The sequence below is a fragment of the Crinia signifera genome, chromosome 8, assembly GCF_055691185.1.
Source record: "Crinia signifera chromosome 8, ASM5569118v1, whole genome shotgun sequence".
Lineage (NCBI taxonomy): Eukaryota > Metazoa > Chordata > Amphibia > Anura > Myobatrachidae > Crinia > Crinia signifera.
Genome location: NC_139224.1, coordinates 52,380,531 through 52,407,731, shown reverse-complemented (window position 1 = coordinate 52,407,731; position 27,201 = coordinate 52,380,531). Strand labels below are relative to the sequence as shown.

The window sequence follows — 27,201 nt, the reverse complement described above, 5'->3', positions numbered from 1 at the left end:
CGGGGGCAGGGGTGCTGGGCGGGGGGGGGGCGCCCCCCCTAACGGCGGGGGGGGCGCCCAAAACGTAGCTACGCCACTGTAGCTCGTGACCTAATATACTGGTGGAATAGGGCATGGCAGCATACAGTATATAACATGCAGCATACAGTATATAACATGCTGCAGCCATCACTGTGTCTGTGGCTTATTGGGAGTCAGCTTGTGAACTAATATACTGGGAGAATAGAGCATGGCAGTGCATAGTTCTGCTCCATACACACAATACATAGTGCCACACAAGGTAGCGCAGAGATACTGTACAGACACAGACTCATTATGGCTGTAGAGTCAGTGATTCGTTCAGAGATCTGTATGAATCTGTGAACTAAATTAACTATTTAAGTATTTGCATGACTCATGAGTCATCAGAACACTAGGGGGGGTATTCAATGTCAGGGTCACGGCAATCGAGCTTGCTCGACCGCCGTGACCCAGTCCCGTTCTCGGTCAGCTCGACCGAGAACATGCAGGCGGGATTCAATGTCCCGCCTGCTGGGGAGCGAAAAGGGGGCGTGGCCGCGAGTTGCGGCCGGGAAGAGGCGAGCTGCAGTCAGCAGCTCGGCACTTCCCGGCTGTTCTCGGCAGAATGAGCCCGACAGTTAGTGATGTCGGGCTCGTTCTGCCGAGCTACCCTACTCAATGCTGTCGGGGAAGACAGCATTGAATAGGGCCCGGCGGGCATCTCCCCAATGGGAGGTGCTCGCCGGAGATTGATTATCCCCCTAGATCCGCAGAGTACAGACCATGTCTGAGCTCAGCACTGCCACCTGTCGTAGCTAACATGTACTGCGTCTTGAGTATTTTTTCTGCTTTATTCTACTAATGTACATATATTTTTTGATGGCAGACATTATCCTATATAAGTTTAATATATGATTACAGAGCCAATTATTTATTTTTATTCTTTTCGAATCGTCCGAGTCTGGGACATCTGCGCTGCCTGCGGCTGCAGTGCTCCCGTCGGGATCAGTTCTTAAAAGGTTGACGTCGGGGGCCACCGAATCTCCACGGTGCGGCTGGGAATGCAGTAGGGTCGCTGCTGCAGCCGAAGCAGGGACTTCCACTCTGCCTGCGACTGTGGGGCCATCTTCACGAACAGGTGAGCTGGATAATGCACATGCCTCCACTTCAGGGCCTTCCTTTACTGACAGCTCCGCTAGCAGCGATAAAGTCACCAGCCAGATTACCACAGCCGAGTCGCTAGTTAAGCCCTTTCCAGGAAAGGAGGGGGCCACGCCCCCCCCCAGCAAAAGAAAAGTGCTTCGTGTACAAGGACTCCGATTGCACACGAGGCGCTAGTTGTCGGTTCCGACATGCACGCTGAGTAGGTGATGCATATTACCTCGCCAAGGATTGTAAGGCTGCCGCGGCCCCCGCTATCTACAGTGAGCCCTCTGCCTGCTCTAAGTAAAGGCCCATTCCCCTATTAGGGTCCCTGCTAGGGCGCTTTGGCTGGCGATGCGCGAATAAGCGGGATGCGCAATTCCTCCTCGAGGGATTCAAATCCATTACCAGCTTTTCAGTAAGGCCCCGGATATAATCCTGGGTTTCGGTGCTGATCCTCTTTTGGCGTCATCACCGCAGGCCTTGCGGCTGCTGCAATATTTAGTGCTGAAATTGCCTGTTGGGGCAGCTACCTGCACAGCGGCCGGCAGGCTTCCTGACTTTTCCATTCAGGCAATGGGGACGATGGAAGTCCGCTACATTTAGGTATTATATAAGGTATATAAGATTTAGTTGTAGTGCGCCTGTGGCGCTGACCCCAAAACGCTGTTTACTCGCTGGTTTTGGAACAGCTAATGTTCCGGAATCAGGGGTGTGAAGGACTTTCTTGCATTTTTTACCTCCGTGGGTCCTTATTAATTACAATTCGGCCCACCTCCCCCTTCCGGGACACACGAGAGGTTTTTTATCAAGTTTTTGACTTCACTTGGGTCCATTGTACTAACTTACCTTGTCATACTAATCAATGCAATGTATAATTTCTGACGGTTAGGAACCTTTTCTTTCTGCTTCACCTTCAATTGGGTTAAGGGGATTGTTGAGGGATAGTTTTTTAGGTTTAGTTTAGGGTAGCGGACACTTAGGTAGGTCTTCTTGGGTGGCATGCGGCGGCTCTTAGAGCTCAATTAGTTAATCTCTTAGAGCCTGGCAGTGGCGGTAGGGTGTCGTGGTCCAGCGGTCACTTGTGGCATGAGAGGGCGCTGGGAGGCACTGCCCCTTGGAAAGACGGCAGGGTGTCCTACCTTTGCGGGGGGGGGGGGGCGCTGTGGGCACTTCATCAGGGAGTGTCCACATTGGCCAGAGAAGGAATGGTGAGACTTCCCAGCGTTAGGTTGTGCCTTAGTCAGATGGGGCCGTCTCAGTCGTCCCCATGTTAAAATCAGTCAGTTGGGGCGTTTAAGTCGCCGCCATTTTTGATGTGACTAGAGCTGCTCATCCGTGGCGTCTTATTGCCAGCCCTTTACGAAGAAGGGTCATACCACATAATAAATATACATATGACCTTTAAATCTAATTGCTTTGGTGTCCGTGTCTTTATTGTGGCAGCGTGAGTTATTTTTAGTTAAGCTAGCTTAAAGTGTATGTTAAGGTTCAAGCCAAATAAATGTATAGACGCCTTAGTTCATGTGACGCAGAAACTATAGATGAAAAATCTGTAATCCCCTCCGGAAACTCTGTAACCACTGTAATCCTTTTGGGCGTGTTATGAACTGTCAGTGTTGTTACAATACCTTCACTGTGCACAGACTCATCAATGTAGTTATCTATCCTTACATAACTGAAATTAATGCAGTGTAGATAGCTGTCCTTTATAACTCCTCTTTCTGATGCTACTGTGATACTGGCTACAAGGTTACCCCGTCACTGATAACAGAACTGATGATAGGTGTAATGAAACACAATTTTGGCAACAATTGTCTCTCTTTTAATGCAAGTCTCTATGTGCCTCTGCGCTGAGCTGCGATACCCTGTAGTTATATCAGGTTGGAAAGCTGACACACCTGGATACTTTTCAATGTTAATTAAGTTTTCTCTCCAGTGCGCTGTATTTAGGATAACTACTCTGCCTTCAGTATACTTCAGCCTGACTCTCCTTCAGTATTTAGGGGCTGGCTGTATGAGTGGGCTTTTTGCAGTACCTGACTGTGCTGGGGTGGTTTGACACTCACTACTCCCCTTGTTTCTCCTCCTCACTAAGCCTCCGTCCAGTTTCCGCCTTTGCCGCCGCCTATTGTATGACGCAGCTGCTAGGACCTCCATTAATCTGCTCTCCGCGGTGAATGCTCCATCTGCCGCCAAAGTGCTGCTGTCTATCACCGCTGACCGCAAGGCTGAAGAAGACTCCGCTGCTCGGGACCTCCGGTAAGGACTTTAGCCTTTTTATCAGCACCGCTGTCCACCGCCTCTGGGCTGCGCAGCTCTGCTTGTTCTCCTGTCCCTGAAGGAATTGCTCCACGGCCGTTAACAGCGGTGCTTTTTAACCCCTTCTCCGCACGCACTGCTCGGAGCCCGTGCTCTCCACGCTCCAGAAAACTTTATTTGCCATGTCTCTCCTGTTTACCAACAGCTTCCCCTAATAGCAGGGGCTTTGGGACAATCGGTGTACTTTAGTGTATGGGGACATTCAATTGAAGTAGTCCAGCTCTTTTTGGGTGGAAGTTTATTAAAGTCTCTATGAGAATTGTCTAACTACAGTATTAACCCCTTCCCGACATTTGACGTATATATACGTCATGGCCGGGATGTACTTCCCGACACATGACGTATATATACGTCATGACTTAAAAGTGCCACCGCGTCTACAGACGCGGTGACAGAGGGACGATGTCTGCTGTCCCTGACAGCAGACATCCTCCCTCATTGCCCAGGGGGGGCAGGGTTGCCCCCCGTCTTGGGCGATCGCTGCGATTGGCTGTCCAAAAGTGAACAGCCAAAACCAGCGTTAAACTGCGTGTAGTGTAAAATTTAGACGCTGCTGCCCCCTAGTGTCCCAAAAAATTAAAGGAGGTTAAAATAACGATTTTTTAATAAAGTATAGATATGGTCTTTGTTAGTTATTAACTATTTTAAGTGGTATGATTATTTGTCTCACAAGCAGAAAATGTAACATTTTGCAAATAGCAAAATGTTCCATTTTTTTACGACATTTTGGTATTTTTCACAAAAAAAAAAAAATTGTATCGACCAAAATTTACCACTAATTTAAAGTACAATGTGTCACGGGAAAACAATCTCAAAATCATAAGTAAAAGCAAAAAAAAGTTATCCCCACTTAAGTGATACATGTCAGATTTGAAAAAAAGGCCTCTGTCAGGAAGGCAAAAACATGCTGCGGCGGGAAGGGGTTAATAATCAAGTATGTTATTTCCTCTGTGAGGAAGATGAAATAAAGTTCAGTCCTTTCTGCTGATATTTGGCTAATTTAAATTAATATCTGCACTTCTTATTTTTTTTATAACAGGTTTAAACAGTTAATTATATTTACATATATACAATAACAGTGTTAGAGGATACCACATAACCTGGAATTGAGCATGTAACTCCTGGCATTGAGAAAGAATTCCCTAGCAATGATCATGTAGGTAAGCGGCACCTATGTGTCATAATATGTAACGGGCATCATGGTGTGTGGTATATGTATAATGGGCGTCACTTTTTGTGGCATATTTATTATGGGCATCACAGTGTGTAGCTTATCTGTAATGGGCATCTCAGTGTGCAGCATTTCTGTAATGGGCATCACAGTGTATAATGGGCAGTGGTGTAGCTAGGTGCCACGGTGCCCGGAGCAAGGGCATGTTTCGCACCCCCCCCCCCATTTGTAGTGGGCGGGCTCTTGCGCGGCTAAAAGGGGGCACGGTGTAAAATTATACCACACACCGTAATGCCCATTGCACATTTTAGCGAACTTTGTAATACCCATTACACATAAAGCCACATGCTGTAATACCCATTACACATAAGGCTACGCATGATGTCCATTAAATACTTTATAACAAACCATAATGCCCATCACATAGTTTATAACAAACCATAATGCCCATTACACATTAGACACATAAGTGCCACTTACCTACATGCTCATTGCTAGGAACTTCATGCTCGATGCCAGGGGCTTCATGCTCGATGCCATGGGGCTTCATGCTCATTGCCAAGGGGGACTGAAATAGCTTGTTGCCAAGGGGGACTGCAGCCCGTCCGCTCCCCGCTGTGCCACATAATAACATTGCTGCACATTGCCGAGCCCCCGGTAGTAATACCAACCTTCTCCCTGCGTGATTATTTCATATTACCCCGGCACGTCACCACAGGAGGCGTGCCCGTGCCGCCGAGTCATCAAAGGAGGCGTGTCCGGGCCGCCGCGTCATCAAAGGAGGCGTGCCCGGGCCGCCGCGTCACCAAAGGAGGCGTGCCTGGGCCGCCGCGTCACCAAAGCGGGCATGCCCGGGCTTCCTCCGTCGTACAAGGGGGCGGACCTGGCCCCGCCGAAGTCCGTAAGCTGCCGGGGAAGCCTAGCGCCACCGAGATTGCGGTGCCTGGAGCTTCCCCGGGCACAACATTAGTCAGGCAGCATTCTCTTTTAGCGGGGCGCAGCGCCCCGCTAAAACAGCCTAGCGGGAACACTAATAGGGTGTGAGAGATATTGTGTGTGTTTTTACATTTTTTCTGAGCCACATTATATATCCTGCACTGTATCCGATGTACACTGTAACAGCACTGTATCTGATCCACACTGTAAACTGCACTGTAGCTGGTACACACTATAGCTTACACAATATCTGCCAACACTGGATCCTGCACTGTATCCAATGTGCACTGTTTCCTGCACTGTGTTTGATGAACATTGTAACCTGCACTTTATCTGATTTCCACTGTAACCATCTGTGTTTGCGGGTGCAGTGTTATGTAACCCTGTGTGTGCGATTGCAGTGCAGTGTGACCCTTTGTGCAGCTGCAGAGGAGTGTGTACACGTGGCACTGTGTGTTATAATGTGAATAACAGACACAACTGTGTGGTGGAATGTGAATTGGTAGTCATATGTAGAAACGCCCCTTCCCCATTCAGTCACATCCCCTTCAGCATGCACTGTCCCTATATTGAGTGTGTATGTGTGTGTAACGGGGGTAAACCAATTATCTTTCTGGTACAGGGCAACAAAATGTCTAGTTACGGCACTGCTGTATTTATCTATAATAGCCCTGTCTATTTATGTGTATGTTATGGTTATTTATTTTAATAAAGGACACAGTAAGATCTTTTCGGGGGTTGATTGGACCAGCATCTACTATTACGGGCCCCAGGGGGCTTGTATTATTCACCCCTATACAGAACTTTATGGGCCATATAGCCTCATATTGAAGGGGCCCCTGTCCTATTGAGTCTTGAGAGACACCTCCTGGCAGCAGTAATTAGATGTATGCCACATAATAGTGCCTTAGTTAATTTTCTAAATAATAGTAGTGCCTTAATGTTATACCCCACAGTAGTGCTCTAGAATTTTTTATTAATCATCATAATTCCCTAGTTTACATGATATTACACTGTAGGGCTGCCAGTATAAAGTATGCCACACAGTGGGTGGGATGTACTAAGGGAAAAATGCGGTAAAACCCCCCGTTTTACCCATTTTCCTATGTATTAAAACGCTGCCGCCACGATACCGCATTGTAGGGTATCGCCAACTTTGGGTGGTGATACCCTATAGAAGCCTATGGGTTTCTTTTTGCTGCCCGACGCTTCCGCCGCAAACCCGCCGACCCCCCTTTCCCCCTCCCTCTGGCTTACCTTAGTCCAGGTCCTCCTGGACCCGGAAGGTAAGCCCTTCCTCCCCCTAGTAAAGCAGCCGGACGTCCTTCCGGCTGCAGGGGGGAGGCGGAGGTGCCGGGGACAGCCTGCTTAGCTGTCCCCGGCGTGAGGGGAGAAGCAGGCGGCAGGGAGATGACGGAGACACCCCACACACCACAGTACAGTTATCGTGGGGGGTCTCCATCACCGCACCGCAATGCTAGCCACATATGTTAGTGCGCTGGCATTGCGGCGGGCGGCCATGTTTCCCCAATTCACATTATGACAGTTTATCCCTAGTTAATATCATGCCACATTACAGTGTCCCCAGTTCATAGTATGCCACTTTACACTGTCTCTGTGCCACATTAGTGCCCTCTAATTGAAATGATGGCATTTTGCAGTGCCACAGTTCACATTATATTGCCCTTCACATTACAGTGAGCAGATCAGACTATGCCACATTAGCAGTGCCTGATTAACCAATAGACTGTTTAGGCTGCAGCCTAGGGTGCCAGGACTAGGGGAGGTGCGGGAGACAGCTACGAAATAAAATAAAGGCCTAATTTATTCCATGCTTGTTAGCTATCACCCGTCCCGATGTACTGTAAGGGGGTAAGGTTATTAAGGTGACTGCTATATGGCTGTTTTGTTGTGTAATAAATAACTTAATTCAGGTATCAACCTTTTGATAAAGTTGTTTATTACACAAGGAAACACTCTAGGGCACTCCCTTGGGACACACCAGACTTCTTACACCACACACTCTGAACCAATATTGGTGGCAAACGCAGGATTTTTAGAGGGGGTTTCCAAATGTAATCCACAATCTCCCACTCTGCAGCACATTGGAGTAAGTACAGGAGTACAGTACATGTTTATTAGCCATGGGCATCTGGAACCTTTAATCGGGCCCTGCACATTACAGTGCCCTCCAGTTCATATTATGACACACTACAGTGCCACCCCGTACAAATAATGCCACATTACAGTACCCCTTAACACTATAACATACAATACACACTCTATTCATTGAAAGTGTAATGCCACACCATTCAGGCCAGACAATCCATCAGACCCAATTGATTAGCAGGCAATTCTGGGAAATTTTTATGCAACTTTATAACAAGGCCACACTAAGCATCCGGGCCCCCGAGCAATAGCACTCTGTGCACTCATTATAGTTACACCCATGGCCCTATTATCTTCCAGGGTACTAAATGACTTCTAAAAAATGTCTTTAGGGCATGAAATTCATTTGATATTCCTCTGAGCTTCATTGAGATAGCAATTGATGTGAATTACTATACTGCCTGTGCTTGTTCAGTACTGTCTAATACTGTATGTAGCTAATATTTTAATGAAGTATTATAATGATATTGTAAATGCTTGAGCAGACATCTCTATCGCAGCAGCTTATTATGTGTAGATATTCCTGAGATTACCAGTAGGGGGAGATATTACACTGATATCTAGACATTTGGACAGATGTAGTGCTTGAGTAAAAAAATCCGTTAGCTAGTGATGCCAAATTGCAGTTTTTTAAATAAAGCCTATTAATATCCTTCATTGTATATCCTGCATTCTAATTGCTGACAATAAATAGGCATAACAGATGTATCACATACTGTACATTTGAGGAATAAAGTATTTTGGTACCCAATGAAGATCATTAACCATGCCCAGATGTCTCCCGTATCCCAAACTTTTTTTTGCATCACGGCACCAAAGAGTATCATACAAATTTTCACGCCCCCCTAGACTAAAAGTTTCTTATTGGTACACTTAGAAACACAATTTACTTAATTTGATATTTTTTCAATGTCACCGTCAGGTTCAGTTATGTGGTGAGGGATAGGATTTGCTTCCGGTTGTCCAAATATTTTATGAATGGCAAACACAAGCTCTAGTTTTGTCTGTTACTCCGAGCATCAACGGATGGTGTAATGGTTAGCATTGCTGCCTCACACCGCTGAGGTCATAGGATCGATTCCCACCATGGCCCTAACTGTGCAGAGTTTGTATATTCTCCCCGTACTTGCGTGGGTTTCCTCCGGGTACTCCGGTTTCCTCCCACAATCCAAAAATATACTGGTAGGCTAATTGGCGCACAACAAAATTAATACAAAGTCAAGGGTGCAGGTGCACAAATTAAACTCCCAATTTAAACATTTTTGCAATAAAATTTTGCATTTTTAGCGAGGTTCTTCGCTTAGTTATGGCCATAAGTAACGGCTTGCCCACCGCGACCCATTAGTCGGGCAAGTCCCTAACATTTTGCGGGGTACAAATCTAGGGCACAACAAAATTAACCCTAGAATGTCTGTGTGCGTGCTCCACTGGGGCAGGGACTGATGTGACTGGTCAAATATTCTCTGTAAAGCGCTGCGGAATATGTATGTGCAGGGGCTGGCTGGCAACTTTTAGCCTAGGGGGCAAGTCCAGAGCACTGGCCCATAATCAGCCAAGCCACCGTCGGAAGGAATGCTTTTGCGCGCCGTAGGCGCGCCGAAAAATTAGGGGCGTGGCCTATCATAAGGGGCGTTGCCTGTACCATGATTGTATTGTGTACCTGCAGATTGCACATTTTAGCGAACCTTGTAATACCCATTACACATAAAGCCACATGCCGTAATGCCAATTACACATTATGCTGAACACCATGATGCCAGTTACACATTACGCCCAACACTGCGATGCTAATTACTCAATACACCGCACACTGTGATGCTAATTACACATTATGCTGCACACCTTGATGCCCATTACACCCCATACTGTGATGGCAATTACCCAATGCTCCCCACACCGTAATGTCCATTACGCCCCATACCATGATGCCCATTACACCGCACAATGTGATGCCCACAGTGCCAGATATGCCCCCACAGTGCAAGATATTCCGCCACAGTACCAAATACACATATGCCCCCACAGTGCCAGACACAAATGCCGCCACAGTGCCAGATATTCTGCCACAGTGCCAAATACGCATATTCCTCCACAGTGCCAGATATGCCCCCAGAGTGCCAGAGACACATATGCCCCCACAGTGCCAGAGACACATATGCCCCCACAGTGCCAGAGACACATATTCCCCCACAGTGCCAAAGACACATATGCCCCCACAGTGCCAGATATGCCCCCACAGTGCCAGAGACACATATGCCCCCACAGTGCCAGAGACACATATGCCCCCTCAGTGCCAGAGACACATATTCCCCCACAGTGCCAAAGACACATATGCCCCCACAGTGCCAGATATGCCCCCACAGTGCCAGAGACACATATGCCCCCACAGTGCCAGAGACACATATGCCCCCACAGTGCCAGAGACACATATGCCCCCACAGTGCCAAATACACATATGCCCCCACAGTGCCAGACACATATGCCCCCACAGTGCCAGATACACATATGCCCCCACAGTGCCAAATACATATATGCCCCCACAGTGCCAGATATGCCCCCCACAGTGCCAGATACACATATGCCTCCACACAGTGCCAGATATGCCCCCACACAGTGCCAGATATGCCCCCACACAGTGCCAGATATGCCCCCACACAGTGCCAGATATGCCCCCACAGTGACAGAAACACATATGCTGGGGTGAGGGAGGGGGGGGGGGAGAGCGCTTACCCACTCGCTAGCTGCGGGCCGTGCTGCAGCTGGATCAGCTTCTCCAGCCCTCCTGCGCTGGCCGCGGCTTCCAGAACACGGCCGCGGCTACAGGAAAATGGCCGCCGGCCTCCTGCACTGAGAACATGTCCTCAGTGCAGGGGGCCGGCGGCCATTTTCCTGTAGCCGCGGCCGTGTTCTGTAAGCCGCGGCCAGTGCAGGAGGGCTGGAGAAGCTGATCCAGCCGCAGCACGGCCCGCAGCCAGTGGGTGGGTAAGCGGCCCGGGGGGCATATGGCACTCTGCCCCCCGGCCCAGCCCGCCCCTGTGTATGTGCTATATAAGAAACTGTTAATAAATAAATAAATCAATAATTTTAATTGGTCCCCCTTCCGCCCAGCAGCTCCGTCACCCCGCCACCTAAAATTCCGCAGCATTACATGTGGATTAAATGCCGCTCACACATCTGCCCACCCCCCTCGCTCGCCGCGTTTCCCCCACAGCTGCGAATGGATGATTTGCATTCCAAGGGTTCAGGGGCCAAATCATTCGATGGTCACCGACCATCATATGATTTGGAAGGAGCATGCAAAAACGAAGACACTCTAATGTCTTAGCTTTGCCTATATGGGAAGAGGTGGGCAGCTGACATCGGGAGCTTCCAGCTGCCTGCCCATGTTCCCATGAAAACACTGGGCCTGCTCGCATCCAACGTATGCACATGCGCATGAGGAAAACATTGTTCCCCCGTGCAAATATGCGGGGGAGCGTGTAAACCAGAATAAGACCCATAGGCTGCAGTGTTGCCAACTGACAGGCTGCTAGCCTTAATAGTAATACAAAATATATACTGTATATATTCTATATGACGGGGGCATTATGTATGTGGCACTATGGACATTCTGTGTGCAAATGGCACTACTGGAGGCATTCCATGTGTAAATTGCACTACTAGGGAATTTTGTGTGGAAATTGTACTACTGGGGGCATTCTATGTGCAAATGGCATTAAAATGTCATGGGGAGGGGGCAGACGGATGCAAAATTATAGTTATGCCACTACCTGTATAATATAGCCTAGAAGTGGTTTATTTGTCAGGGGTTTAATTATGGTAAGAAGTGGATTAATGATTAAGATAATGCTAGAAGAACACCCTGTCTGTTTCTAGACACCCCTACACAGCGCGGTGCACTAGGCACAACTATGAGCATAACCAAACGCCAGCGTACTTACGTGAACTTGTTCTAGCCTGCAGTGAAAAACTACAGGTGTCCTTAGCAGGTAAGCATTTCCCATGGAATCCTGGCTTTTCCAAAAAACATGTTGGGCAGTGGAATACTGGCTTTCATTTTAAATTATTTCAGCATAACAGACTCTGTCCGCTTTTCACGGGAACGTCTTGGTTTTTGAGATGTTCCCACATCCTGCCCGGGGCCAGCAATGTCCTGCGGCGGGGCACAGTTGGGAGTCCCCCCTATCACTCCCATGCCTCTATCTCCCCAGCCCCTCATGCTGCAGGATAGATGCTGTGCGCATGCTCATAGAGTCACTAGCCATGACCCCACAGCCTAAAAATGGGGGGTGTGGCCTCATGGGATAGGCCACTCTCCTGTCGCTAGGCCACGCCCTAGAAATTTGGGCGCGAGGGGTCTCTCATCAAGGCTGGACAATGTTGGGAGGTATGGTAAAGCTGTGTACACATGGTGCAATATATTGCTCGGTGTCCAGTTTTCATCACCCACCAGAGATGGTTGCTGATGAACAGGAGATTCTGCCGGGGGAGCCGAAGAGGGAAACAGCTGATCGCAGGAGCATGCTCCTCCAGTGACCATTAGGAGGCTGAACACGGGAGCGCACACCCGGCGATTTATCACTGCAGCACAAACAGCGATATTGCACTGTGTGTACACAGCTTTAGGTGGCTAATCCACCATCAAGAGACAACTCACTCTGCTGTGGAAATCCTTATATCAGAAAATCCGAGCTGCTGCTGATTACACACCTGGGTTCTACTACTGCTCCAAAACTTTCATGTGGGGAGATGCTGTCTCTGCCACAAAAGCTTTTTAGAGGAGTATGGATCATTTGATAGACAGACATTAGGTCTACGAGCATTAGGTTGACTACTGAAGGTCGACATGACTGAAGGTCAACATGTATGAAGGTTGACATAACTGAATGTTGACATGGGTTAGGTTGACAGGATCAATAGGTCAGCACAATCTTTAGGTCGATATGGGGAAGGCTGACATTCGAAAGTGGATGGTAGGGCATGAAATACCGCCTGTCGGTAAAAACCCCATGTTGACCTTTTGACTGTCGACCTTCACATATCGACATAATACTTTTTTTGTGTCTAGTTTTGTGTCCTGTGGGACCTCCTTTTGGTGTACGCTGGGCAGCACTTTAAACCAAGGAGCCTGATCTGGGCCTTCCACAGATGAATTTGGACAAAAACTTCACAGAATGGTAACATTGGATCCCAGAAGACATACTAGAAGGTTGAGTTTCTAGTTGGTATATGCTGGACACAAGCTATATACAGAGCACTGGTGTCCTGACAACTCACAGTAGCCGCCAAACCTTGCTCCAGTAGATACAGCCGTCACTGACGTAGGGGGTTATTCTAGTCCACCATACCTCGCCTTGCGTGTGGTTGGCTGGCGCCACTCATTCACAAGTGCACTTCGCATGCATGGCATGTAGGGGTATACACAGTAACATCCATTCACAGGCCGGGGGGGGGGGGGGTTGGGATGCCCACATCTTTCGATGGTTGCCGACTATCAAAAGATGTGGTGCGTGCACGCATATAAAAGTGACTTTCAAGTCAATCACATATGTCAGCTGCCCGCGTCATGGCCTCATTAGCATGAGGCCGGGAATGCCCATGAACACTGGGCGTTCGTATATGATATATATGCTATAACTTCATCTAGTTAACTATGGGCAGTTTTCAATTCGGGATTCCGACTGTCGCAACGTCCCGACAGTGGGAATCCCGGGCCATTTTCGCACTGCTCGACAGATACAGGCATAATTCAATGTTTTTGAATGTCGCTCCCCCCCTGTTCCCGGCTACCTGCCCCCTGACCGTGCCATTTAAATAACCAGATATGCCGATTTGCGATGAGGGGATGAGGCTAAAGTGTCAGAATCGTGTCATTTTAGCAATGAGAAAATCGGGTAATTTTCCATCATGGGACGGCGCTTAATGACGTGGCGCTCAAGTCCCGCCCCCCGAACTCCTGCTGAAAGTCTCCTCACCGGGCTTCTCCCAGAGAGGAGATTTAAAAAGTCGGCAACCCTGTCCTACATGGACCTTTCTCAAGGCTGGCAGTCAATTAGGTAGAAGAAAATAAAAATGAGCCACGAGTGGGAACAGGAACCTGCACAGGCATATCTATAATGGGTACAAGGTGTGCCATGCACATGGACTCCCTTGGTCCAGGAATGCACACACCGGACACCCATCACCCATTAAATGATCCTACCCGCTGCACCTGGTGCTACAGACAGAAGTCACTGGGAAAATGGCATGGTGGCAAGCACAAATGAGATGTCCCTGGAAACACAACACAGGCGCCGTATTCTTAGAGATCTTCAATGGTTAGCAGACTATGGGGGAAAACCAATACTGGGGGGAAAAAAACAAAAACAAAAGGATAAAATGCTTATACAATGTAATAAAAATAACATTGAAGTTCTAAAAGGACAAACAAGCTCAGTGTTCTCAGTAGTAATATCTTACTGATTACAAGCGGCACCTTTTCATTTACAATTAAAGGTGCTTTCCTAGTTTCATCGTACCTGTATACTAGGGGCGGGAGATATCGTAGGAGACACGTCAATGACATATTTCCTGTATTGCTAGTCAGATCCAGCTACCTGGCTGCCTTTTGTAAGTGTGAAAGAGTCACATATTATCCTGCTTAGCAGACGACCTTGATAGCCGGCAAGAGAGTTGGAAAGCCACAGCTGCAGGCAGCCACATCGCAGTAATAATTACAGTGATAACCTGTGAAAAATGGATCACAGCGATAACTTGTCATATGAACTACAACCTGTCTGTTTTTTTCTATCATAGAGGAAAGAGTACGTTTCAAACCTCTGGCTGCCCCAAATTGATTTGTGTGGTTTTGTCTGTGCATGTAATGATTGAGATCGATATCCTATGGAATTTCTGGTAGCATTCGCCCATCCTTCCCCTACAGTGCACTGGTAGTTATATCAAATCCTTATAGATCGAGAATAGACATCTACTGAGCTTGTTATTATTATTATTTATTATCTCTTGATTTTACAATCTATTAAACGGCAAACACAAACTTTCTGCTAACCATTTGTTTAAATTTTTACACATTTTATCATTATCTACAACCCCACGAAGGTTAATTATTGGTGACATATATACGATGGAGTTCTATAAGAATGCTAAAGATACAAAGAGTAGTGCAATACACATTAATTGGGTGCTTCGTAAAGCTCTATTAGAGCAAGGGCAAACAAAAGTGCGGTTGTTCAGTATGTAAGTCTACAAACTGCTATATGACAAGCTTAGACCTCTGCAATCATTTCATTAAGTGACAGATGAATATAGTAATGACTGATGTTAATATAAATCGGGTATCTCTACAAAGTCATGGGTCGGATTTGCCAGAACGGCGCTAACCAATTTGATGTCCTAGGCCTGATTTTGGCTGCTGTTCCCTAGCACCTCCGTTAGTTCCGCCTCTGACCCAGAACACCTCTGACCCAGCACAGCACCTATCACCCAGCAGATCACAGCAGCATCCAGCAACACCCATCACTCCTCACCCATAGCAATTCTCATTATTTTGGTGTCCTGTCTGAGCAAGAGCATTGATTCCTCCCATATGCGAAATAGGAACAATGCACACAGAAGATTCCGGGCCATATGGGGAGTGTTCTTGCTGGAAAAGGGCATGTCCACACAATAGTACCTCCAATTCAAATTATGCCACACACTAGAACAACATTATTAACAGTATATCACAGGACAGTGTCCCTTATTAAAATTACATCACAAAATAGTGTACCTTATTGATTCGGGTGCCGGACGGCTCCCCGACAGTCGGAATTCCGACAGTCAATACTCCGATGTCGGAATCCCGACTGCTCCCACATGGGGGTCCACGACCCCCATAGAGGGAGAATAAAATAGGTGGCGAGCGCAGATCGCCACCGCGCCCGCAAGGGGCTTCATTGCGCTCCCCCCCGCTGTGCAGTCGGGATTCCGACGTCTGAGTAATGACTGTCGGAATCCCGACTGTCAAGTAATTATACCACACCCCATTGATTCTATGCCACACAGTAGTGCCCCTTTTTCACACTACACCACATCGTGTTGACATTGCACCACACCCAGTGCCGGCAGTATCTGCTCAGCAGAGCCTGCAAAGCAGGGAGGCGCTGGGCTGTATAGGTGCTCTATCTGCTTTGTGACTCTGCGTCTTATGCAGGGATGTAATGTGCTGCCAGCTGCTGCTGCTCCTGTCAGTGTATGAGAGGCACTGGCAGCAAAGGGAAGAAAGGTCTTACATCAGATGCTGAGAGAGAGCAGCAGCAGCGCAAGTCCCTGCATCTTCCTTCCTCACTGTGGTGCTGAGCTCTTCCCCCCTCATCTCAGCATCAGGGCCCGGACAGCATGTGCTGAGCTGTATTGGAGGAGCTCGGCACATGCTGAATAGAAGTGGCCCTGATTGGAGAAGCTCTTCTAATCTCTGGAACATGGAAGATCTCAGAGCTAGGGATGGCTTTCTTTGACTTTGCCATCGATAGTTGCCTTCAATGGCAACAGTGCAACTGGCCATCGATAGTGTTATACTATGCAATGGATGATCAATGTTTTTACATATAGATGGTCATCCATTTTCTTTGACTAATTGGCCTGTGGGCCAATGAAATCATAGAAGTGGGGCTTCATGGATGTCGGGGGTGGAGCTATGCTCCGTGCCCCAGCACTTTGGAAAAAACAAAAGCAAAACATCAGTTTTGCTGTGCCGTAGATGAAGGAAAACCAACTGGTTCTCCCCATCAATGGCAAAAGTATTCGACATTAGCCATAAACCATCCATGATTTGGAATGGCCATCTATACCACCGGAGCGCCCAGGCGAGTCGGGGTGGGGGTGCCCCGGTGCCGGGGGGGGGGGGGGGGCGGTGGTGGTGGTACCTGTGTAAAAAACTTGCGGCGCCGGTGTCCCTGCAGTGCTGGAGCGGGCAGGGGTGTCCGTGCCGAGGGGGTACCTCTGTACATTGTGTATAAAGCTGGCGGCGGCCGGCGGGGTCCCTGGAGTGAATAGAAAATAACTAGCGCTATGCGTGCGGCGGCGCGGGAAGCGCTAATTATTTTCTATTTACTGCAGGGACCCCGCCGGCCGCCGACAGCTTTATACACAATGACAGCGCCGCAGGTACCCCGCGGCACGGACACCCTTGCCCGCTCCTGTACTGCAGGGACGCCGGCGCCGCAAGTTTTTTACACAGTTCGCTAACCCTCCATGCTGGGGGTGAGGGGCGAACTGCCACCCTCCAGGTGCTGGCGCCCTAGGCAAATGTCTGGAGCTGCCTTGTGGTGGCGCCGGCCCTGGTCCCACCCTCTGTCTGTCCAGTATCTGGCTGTCTCCCTTCTATCTTTTTTTCCTTGTACTCAATCTATCATTTTTATTCTCCATCCATATACCACCATTTTCCAACAAAATCCACTTTTCCCTTGTTCCCCTCACAGCTCACTGTTCCTCTCACATTTCTCCTTCTCACGGATCCCCTTTCTTATTCCCTTTTGCTCTCTTAACAACTTACATCCCTACTACTGTGGGTATTATGTGTATAAGGTGCATTACTACTGTGGATTTTATGTGTAATGTAGGCGTGATGTATAAGGGGTGCTTCTATTGTGGGTGTTTTCAATGGCACCACTGTGGGCGTTGTGATTAAGGGGCACTACTTCTGTGGGCAATGTGTATATGGGATACTACTATGGGCTTTATGTACAAGGAACAATACTATGTGGTGTATTGTGAATCAGGGGCACTGTGGAATTAAATTGAGCTATGCCCATTCCTTATGAAAAATAGAGTTTGCAGGAGGACGCCGGACACCCTAGCACCAGCCCTGACTACACCGTATCACTCCTTGTTTGTTTTTATAAATAACTTTCTTTGTTATTTTTTAATTGAGTTGTGACGGAACGGACTGGGAAGCCTACAGAATAGTTTTTGTAATTGCCTAACCTTTTTGTGCTTTACTTTTGTTGGGACTAAAATCTTTCTCAAAATGGGTAAAAACCATGTGCAGTGCAGGTGGGACAAATGTAAGAGAGTAGAGTTAGAGTTGGGTGAGGTGTGTTCCAACTGAAATCTAAATTGCAGTGTAAAAATAAAGCAGCCAGTATTTACCCTGCACAGAAACAAAATAACTCACCCAAATCTAACTCTCTCTGCACTTGTTACATTGCCCCACCTGCAGTGCAGCATGGTTTTGCCCATTTTGAAAAAAAAATTGACCTGCAATCGGGTCTGAGTTAGGCCTCTGGGTACATTTATTTTCTCTTGTTACAAATGCATTGGAAATAAAGGTCTTGCGAGACACACTTCAGGAAAGCCAGCTTGAAGGAGCCACATTCCACCATCAAAGGTGTTTGAAAATTGTCTCTGGCCCTCTTTCACTGTTGAGCACAATTTAAAAGCTACAACTGAAACATATTTCCAAAGAATATCTTCTACTCTTTTCAAGTTAGTGCTGGGCCACACATAGCAGCCAAGAGGGTCCTGTTCAGCAGAGGCAGTGTAGGATCATACACAGGTGTTGCTGGATCCTGCAGAACAGGATCCGGCCACTGTGAATGTATGTGTTTTTCCCAAAATCTGGATGCCCGCCGTCCGTTCCTACCACAGCGTGCTGCGGTAGGACCCCACAGCTGAGGTCCCATCACTAATGTGTGGGTGGCTGCATAGAAGCCTGTGTGCAAGCTTCTTGTAGGCAAACAGGTCCGCTGAATGGGACCCGCTTGGCCGCTATGTGTGGCCCAGCATTCCGTGTTGCGGAAGGGAAGCAAGAACTCTGCAAACTCACGATTATAAAACCAGGCTTGAAAAGCAGTTAAATGGTTTAGCGTTGCTTTCCATTGAACTTGATCAATTAGACATCATTGACATTAGAAACAAATTTAAAATAAAGAAGTCTATTAAAATTTAAAAAGCACAATGAGTCGTTTAATTCATGTTTGTATTTTAGCCTGCATAAACTTATCATTTTCCCTTTAACTTTAACTAACTACCGGTGGGGATTGGATGGGGAGTTAAGACTTCTTTTGGTGAAACTACTTGCTCCAGAAATTTCTAGGGACTTACTGACGCATGGATATTGTAGGTCCCCAACCAGCAATGCTATACTAACTCTAACTGGCCCATAATTGTGTATAATGTTGGACACTTTTATAGCTCATGAAGAGTTGATCTGTTTTTAAAATCAAGGACAACATTTGGGACAAGACGATCTCTACGCTGCATAATCTAATGGAATATGAATAGCTATGTCCGGAGAGCACCAGTTGTACATCAGGACCACAAACCCTCCCATTGTAAACATTAGGGTAAGCATCTGGTACAGGATGTGTACACAACCCATCCCTCATCTGCAAACACTGCCACACATTAGATTTAGATGCCTACAGTTATCACTGAATAAAGTGTACCTAGTAAACCAATTAATTAACAAATATTTTAAATACACACTATAAAATATCCAATTCAGAGAAATGAGACAAATGATTTTATAGGTGACTATCATGAAACCATTTATCTAGTTAAGGTGTTGGCGGATAGAAAGTACACAGCAAGCACATTTCCAGATAACCAGATAACATTTCCGGAATGTAAAACACTGCCAATGACATGTGCGGACCAACTGAACAAAGATCACATCGTTATCAATAATGATGGAAGATACTGTAATATCAGAATGTGTTTGGCCCAGTTATAACATGGGCAAAGACATAGGGCCTGGTCTACATCGCACTGCGTGTGTGCCACAATGATCTTGCCTTGGCGGTCTCAGGGTAAAAATGATAAAATGGAGAGTGATAAACCACCAACCAATCAGCTCCTAACTATTTTTTCAAACACAGCCTGTAAAATGCCAATTAGGAGCTGATTGGCTGGTGCATTATCACTCTACATTTTATCACTTTTAAAATGTTGTACATCTGGCCCTCAGTGAGAATTTATTCACAAAATGATTGAATGTATGGAAAGGTTTGTGGAGGTAGCAGGAAGTGGCTGCTAAAATGCACACGTGGCTAGTTTGTGGGCGTGTTTGAGGCAGGGATTTTTATTTCATACTGTACGTAGCAACAATGGGCTAGTCTGAACCTAGATAATAGACTGATCGCAATGGATTCTGTGTCTACTGTATGTACATACTGTAGCTGATGGGATTAACAAAGCCACTGGTGGGCATCTCACTACAAATCCAGACGGCTGTGACATCAACAAATTTTTGCACAGCCACTGAGTACACATTGACAGCTGTGAAGGCACTTGCACATAATTCTAAATCATGCCTTTGATCTCAGGATATTATATATTATTAGGGAGATTTGAGAGCATACTTGCTTTCAGTCACAGTGGGTTTACAACCTAGGTGTAGCTATAATGGATGTAAGGTGTACAGTGTCCACAGGCCCCTGGGAGGCCCACACCGTACACCATATAATCATATTTACCCCTCTGGAATCCCATGGCAATGGCTGTGCTACAGACATTGGGGGTCCATTGTAACATGGCATGAGAGCAGTATCCGATAACTCATAATTTAGCTGATTGTACTACAGACCTGTAATTCTTATCTATCTTAACACCCCCATACACTACTGTGATTTGGTCCGATTTGACCCAATTCCGGTGCATCGAGACGATAATTTGGACTAAATTGCATGTGTAGCCATCTCTTCCCACCCGATGTGCGGAACCATGTGCATTGGGTTGGACCCTACAGAATTAACCTGCTGCACTAAAGATTTCTCGGATCAGACCCAATATATTGGGTCCGATTCCATAGTTGTGTGCCAGCGGTGAAACACCGCTGACACACAACTATCTGCAAGGTAGGTTGGTGGGGAGTGAGCGGCAGAGATCAAGCACTTTGAGTCCTATCAGGAGAAAAGCGCTATATAAATAACATTATTATTATCCAGACAGTGGAGCGGGCAGTAGAGGTACGGGCGGCGGGGAGCGGGCGGCAGAGGTCCGAGTGGCGGGTCAGGGAGCAGGCAGTAGAGGTCCGGGTGGCGTTGTGGGTGGCAGAGGTCCATGCAGTGGGGCGGGCAATAGATGCGGTGCGCATGTGCACAGTATCTTCACGGCATACAGGGGGCGTGGTCAACAGCTCACATAGCTCTGGCCATGCCCCCATTGTGGCAAAACGGGGCATAGCCTCATTGGAGCATCATGAAACCATGCCCCTTTTAGGACAGGCCACTCCCCTTAACGGGAGCATGCACGCTCTGCATATCTTCAAAGTTGGGAGTTATGATTTCTGTAGTAATGCCGTTTGGCATAATACTCTGTGCATGGTCGATGTTCTGCATTGATATAGGGAATGAGCAGGGTAGCACTATGCTTCCACTCTGAGCACACTGGAAACATCTGTATACTTCTTGTACACTAACTCATTACACACAGAAAGAGTCAGATCACTGGCAGCATTTTCCTCTATATTTAAAAAAAATAATGCAGTAATACACAATAGGAAACAGGTATCTATTCTATCCACAAAACTCCCTCACAAACTCTTTCTAAAATTGTGTGTGATGCTGCTAGCCAAAACAAATATGAACAGTAGGCCAACAACACTTCAAGGATGCAGAACCCTAAAACATGACAAAGCCTTAGGGGCCCATTTATTATAGATTGCATATTCAATGTGATCTAGGTGGGATCTTATCGTCAAGGATTGCATTGCAAAATGCGATCCCATCGGTGGGACGTATTATTGAACACAAGCAGAGGCTCCAAATGCTCTGCTGCTGCTGGGGTGTCTGTGCATGTGTGGTCAGCCAGACTGCACTACACAGCGGCCACTTCCAGGGAGGGTTCCTAGAAAACCCAGTGCCCAGCTAGGATTCTTCTTCACCTCATTAAGCATTCTGCGCTGTGCTCTTGCAGTCATCTTTACATGACGGTGTAGGGAGAGTAGCAACAGTGCCTAACTTTCTTCATTTATAGACAATTTGTCTTACCATGGATTGATAAACATCAAGGCTTTTAGAGATACTTTAGTAACCCTTTCCAGATTTATGCAAATCAACAGTTCTTAATCATTGGTCTTCTGGGAGCTCTTTTGTGCGAGGCATGGTTCACATAAGGCAATGCTTCTTGAGAATAGCAAACTCAAAATTGGTGTGTGTTTTTTATAGGGCAGGGCAGCTTTAACCAACACCTCCAATCTCATCTCATTGATTGAACTCCAGGTTGGCTGACTCCTGACTCCAATTAACTCTTGGAGAAGTCATTAGCCTAGGGGTTCACATACTTTGTCCACCCTGCACTGTTAATGTTTACATGGTGTGTTCAATAAAAACATGAGAACATATCATTGTTTGTGTGGTATTAGTTTAAGCAGACTGTGTTTGTCTATGTCAGAACACATTTTATGACCATTTATAAACTAAAGAAAGAAATAAAAACTAACTGTTGATGATATAACAAAAGGGCAAAATGTACTAAGAATATGACTGTCTCAGTCATATTCGTATTTTCTATACGACTGATATCGGTGTAACATTTAATTTACACATTCGTATTCCGGAGCATATTTTTCAAAGGTGTCGTATTTTTGAGATTCGTATTTTTCGATGTCGTATTGTTTAGGAATATTTTTTTTACAACTTGAACTGAAATATGCATAGTATACACATGTTGAAAGTCTGATTTTGTGAAATACACCTGCAAATAAAGGTGTATTTTTTGCAGTATTCTTTTACAACTTGTACTAAAATATGCCTAGTATATGTTCGTATTTTCAAAATTACATTGGAGTAATGTAAAATTCAAGGCATTTTCTTTTGACGGCGTATTAATTTGTATTTTTGTAACAATACGAATACGACAGGTTGTTATGGTCGTAAAATACAAAAATAAGAATACGTGCCCAAATACGACTGAATACGAATACACCAATTCCTACCATATTTTGCTTAGTAGATTTCCCCCTAAGGGTCTAGTTCAGGCTGGCTCGCTAAGTAGTGTTCGTTCACTGCCTAGTGAGTCTATAAACACCACCTGGGTGAATGCAATAACCTCCCCACCTGCCGCCGATTCCCCATCGAAACTGTCTTTAATTTCTGTTGGCAAGCACTGATGTCATGTAATGGTGTCAGCTGCCCGCCCCGAGCAGGCAATGGCCCACTTGTATCCCCAGGAGAATGCCTCACTCCCAGCAGCAAACGGCCCGGCGAGTGTGTAACTCGATGAAGCTGTCCGCTGCCAGGGTTTTCACATGTGCAGGAATGCACATGCGCAAACCCCAACCATCGGGGCCGAATTTGGATGAATTTCAATTAATCGGCCCCTATTACACTGCATCTCAGACTCAGGATATTGCTTATGTAATAACCTGGATTGAGGTGCAATAATAATCGGTCGAGCAACCCGGCATTTCGACCCTGGTTATGAGAAGCATTAATGGGGGGCCCGGTTGTTGTTAATTGTTAGTTAGTTGTTAGTTAGTTGTTAATATGAATGTGCCAGACCCGGGGTATTAAAGGACAGTCAGCCCTATAAAAAAACGATAAATGAACTTGTGGCACTATAAATCCTAGCACAACCTGCCTACTGTTGCTTGGGAAGTGGAGCTGGGGTGATGCAACCTAAATGATGCTATCTGACGCATATTTCAAGACAGTGACTGTAACATAAAGGGTTGCATTCAATTGTTTAAGCCCATCCCCTCACATCTGCCGTCGTAGTCAACTGTTTATGCCGGTGGGCACACTAACTTCATTTCAGTATGCTCTTAGCCCGACCATGAGTGCAATATGTTAATAAATGTTCCTCATCCTAGGAGACAGAACCAGAACTACTATAGACTATGGAGTAATCTGCTGCCGGGTGCCAACCCCGAAGAGGACACTTCCTCCATTGTACCTTGTTCTGTGTCCTTGCTGCTGACGGAGGCAGACCACTAGCTGGAAGTGTGTGACCAAAGAGGCAGTAGAAGCAATAGTCAGAGGGGGCACAGAAGAGAAAAGACATATGTGGCAGATCTCAGCAGTCACTAATGCCATTTGTCAGAATCCCCCTCATTGGTATAATGGCAGTGCTTCGAGCCGAAGGTTGTGGCAGCATCGCTCTCGATGATGCGCCTGCAGAGTTCGGTGTCCTCATCTGACGGTGTGGTGAGTATGGTGTCAGGTGCCTGCTCAGCTGCCCGGTGGTGCCATGGTAAGGTCAGTGGCAGGCAACATGGTGGACATGACTTCAGTGTCTGAAGCATCTAGCACTGGAGTCAGGATGGCTGTACGAGACAGTGGTGGTGTCAGTGCAGAGGTGGCGGAGAACCAGTGACCCTGACAGAAGGTATGAGGGTTACTGTGGATCCAGTGGCCTCATCTCAGGGGTAGCTGTAGATACATAGCTAGATAGATAGATGGTCAATCAGATATATGGGTATGTCGATAGATAGATAGATAGATAGATAAATTGATATGTGAATAGGTAGATAAATGGTAAATCATTAGATACTGTAGGTGAGTGGAGTGCATTATCTGTAAAAGATAGATGGGTGAACCCTTCCTCTCTGTGTAATAGTGTAACTTGGCCAGCAGGGAGGTGTTATCCTTAAGACCCACATATTTTTTTTCACACAGCATAATACCTGTAGATAGATGGTCGCAAGGTTACGGGTAAAAACCAGACCCGGACAAGAGCACCGGACCGGACATCAAACTTTGCACTCTCGAGCTTGTAGCGTCCGGTGGTCCAGGGTGTCCTGCCAGGGGGGGCTGCCTGTGACAGCTGTCACCAGAGAGAGGAGGAGTGGGAGAATAAAGCCTCCCTGTATGGTCCGGGCATGTAGCAAAAACCGGAATGGTCCAGACCACACGGGGAGGTTGTAATCTCCCCTCCCCCATGTCCCTGGTGAAAGCTATCACAGGTATCCCCTCCCCCGGACAAGATACCCCCCGGATGGGACACCCCACCGAACCGGACACTACAAGCTTCATGAAACTGATGATGCGGGGTCCTAACAGCCAAGTACTGCAAGGTGACCTGGACTGAAGAATCCTCCTCAAGTCAACGATCAAAGATGAAGCACAGCAACAGGAGACCCAAGTCAGGCAATTAATGAATTTTAATTACTAATAATATCTTTTTGGTATACATTTGCTTGGGTCTTCTTGGTAGGGCCTCTTCTAACATACTTTGCCCCACTTGATTTTGCGGGCAAGATCAATTAGCAGCTCCCTACTTAGGCGGCAATGTTAAAAATGTAACTTTGCCACCTATGGTGAGAACCCTTATAGACACCCATGTTCTTCTCATAACATGGATGTCTATGGAGCTGTGCACAGCCTCTGGAGCCCACTCCTGATTGGCTGAGGGAGGACCTGGTGATGTCAGTCACCAGGTAATCCCTCATTTCAGGGGCGGAGCAGCAAGTGCAAACACACTTGCAGCTCTACAGTTTGTCTTGGTGTCGGGTCAGGTGTTGTATTATTTTAACCCCCTGGATGCCTACATGAAATGAAGAGGACACGATCTACGCCAGAGGACCCTGGTGAGTATGGTTTCCTTCCCAGAGGCGTAGGGAGGGCGGAGCCACCGGAGCTCATGCTCCGGGCGGCAGTGGCGTAACTCCCGGAGGCAATGGAGTCACTGGCCGCCGGGCGTTAGCCGCCAGGGGGGGCACAGAGGAGTCGGCACCGAGCCCCTGAAGTTCAGATAAATGAATTCATGTGCACATGCAGGTGGGTTTCCACGTATGTTCAAACTCCCCTGCGTGTCAAACCATCAGCCCAGCTCGGGAGATGAAGGAGCCCAGGCGCACAGCAGGCTTTGTATAAAGGTGCAGCATCCGCTTCCTGCAGCCAGGGCTAGCTGAACCCAGAGGAAGTTGCAGCGTGGTGCGCAATTAGTCTTCTCCCTCAAAAGCCCTGCATAGTGCATCGGACAGTGTCACCTCCTCTCCTCCCGATAGCCGCCCCACGATAGCCGCATTCTTGTCAGACCAGTGTAGATGGTGTGACAGCCGGCACCAGTATCCCGCCAGTGCTCCAGCAGAGCCGCTGCCTGGCTGAAGAAATAATGCGGACCCCTCTTGGAGGTAATTACTTATCCAATCTTCGCACCTCCTAATAATGATGATGTACATCTCTCTCCATGTCTCGCAATTTTCTGTATCTAATCTCTCCACTTCTCTCCCTTGCCTGTGTGTGTATAATATAAATATATATATATATATATATATATATATATATATATATATATATATATATATATATATATATAGAAAGAGAGAGAAGAGATAATCCGGCACTCCACTAAAGAAGTAAAAAGGCAGCTTGCTCCGGTGCCTTCCCAGAACCACGCAGGTCCAACACAGGTAAATCAGGCAACAGGCGTCACTCGGAGTCTTGAAGTAAATAAAGTGCTTTATTGCATATGACCTACACCAGTGTTTCGAGCCCAGTGCTCGTCCTCAGGGTACACTGGTGTAGGTCACCTGATATGCAATAAAGCACTTTATTTACTTCAAGACTCCGAGTGACGCCTGTTGCCTGATTTACCTATATATATATATATATATATATATATATATATATATATATCTCACACACAGGCACAGACACAATTCACTTTTGGAAGGCACTCCTTCCCAATGTTGACATATATGGAGTTGTGCCTTTTAACTTCCGTTTGCAAGCCTGCTGAAATGTGGACTTTATTGTGTGATTGATGTTTGCACTGGGCCTCAAAACATCAATCACACATTAAAGTCCACATTTGAGGATTACTGTGTCTCTGAGTGTCACCTCTATCTTTCTTGCTACATATGGATATATTGTGTGTGTGTGTGTGTTTGTGTGTGTGTGTGTGTATACACACACACACACACACTATCTGCTGTATGGTATAGCTTTCTGTAGGATCTGGAAATCACAGGTGCTGTCTTTATTATCCGGGAGTCAATGATGCTGTCTGTGGTGTATGGGAGGGGGTGTATGGGATAGATTCTGATGTACACGTAATCAATGTTATCTGGGGGTCCTCGATGCCGTGTATATGTGGTTGGGGGCACCTCCATCGATGTCGCCTCCGGGCACCTGGTATGAACTTACGCCACTGCCGGGCGGCAATTGGTTGACTGACGCCGCCGGCCCGCCCCCCCCTCTGCAAATGATCCCGGCGCCTGCAGTGCTGCCTCCTGCCCTGCTCGCCCGGTCCCTGCCGCCAAGCGTCACGGGCAGTGAGGCCGGGCGGCGGGCTGACACTGAGTCGTACCCTACCCCTAGGGTATGTCCTCCGGCTCCTCCAGGCTCCTGTCTCTGAATTGCTGCTGCTTGGTCCGGCTTCCGGGCAGCGCAGGCAGCGTAGCAGCACTGTCTGACAGACACACACTGTACAGACCCCTCCCAGTCCCAGCGGCAGCCAGTCACCTGTCTCTGACCCCCTCCCTGGCTACAGCAGCGTCACTCATCAGCCTTCCCAAGCGCTGGCTGTAGCCTGGA

General features: G+C 47.2%; 1 long non-coding RNA gene across 1 annotated transcript in view; it reads left to right on the top strand.

The window, feature by feature from the left end:
* The window catches only part of LOC146026046 (uncharacterized), a 465,463-nt gene extending 462,064 nt beyond the window's left edge, over positions 1-3,399 (top strand). The window contains exon 3 of the long non-coding RNA XR_014454345.1: positions 3,242-3,399. This is a non-coding gene — a long non-coding RNA (uncharacterized LOC146026046). The remainder of the gene's footprint in view (positions 1-3,241) is intronic.
* The last annotated feature ends 23,802 nt before the right edge of the window (positions 3,400-27,201 follow it).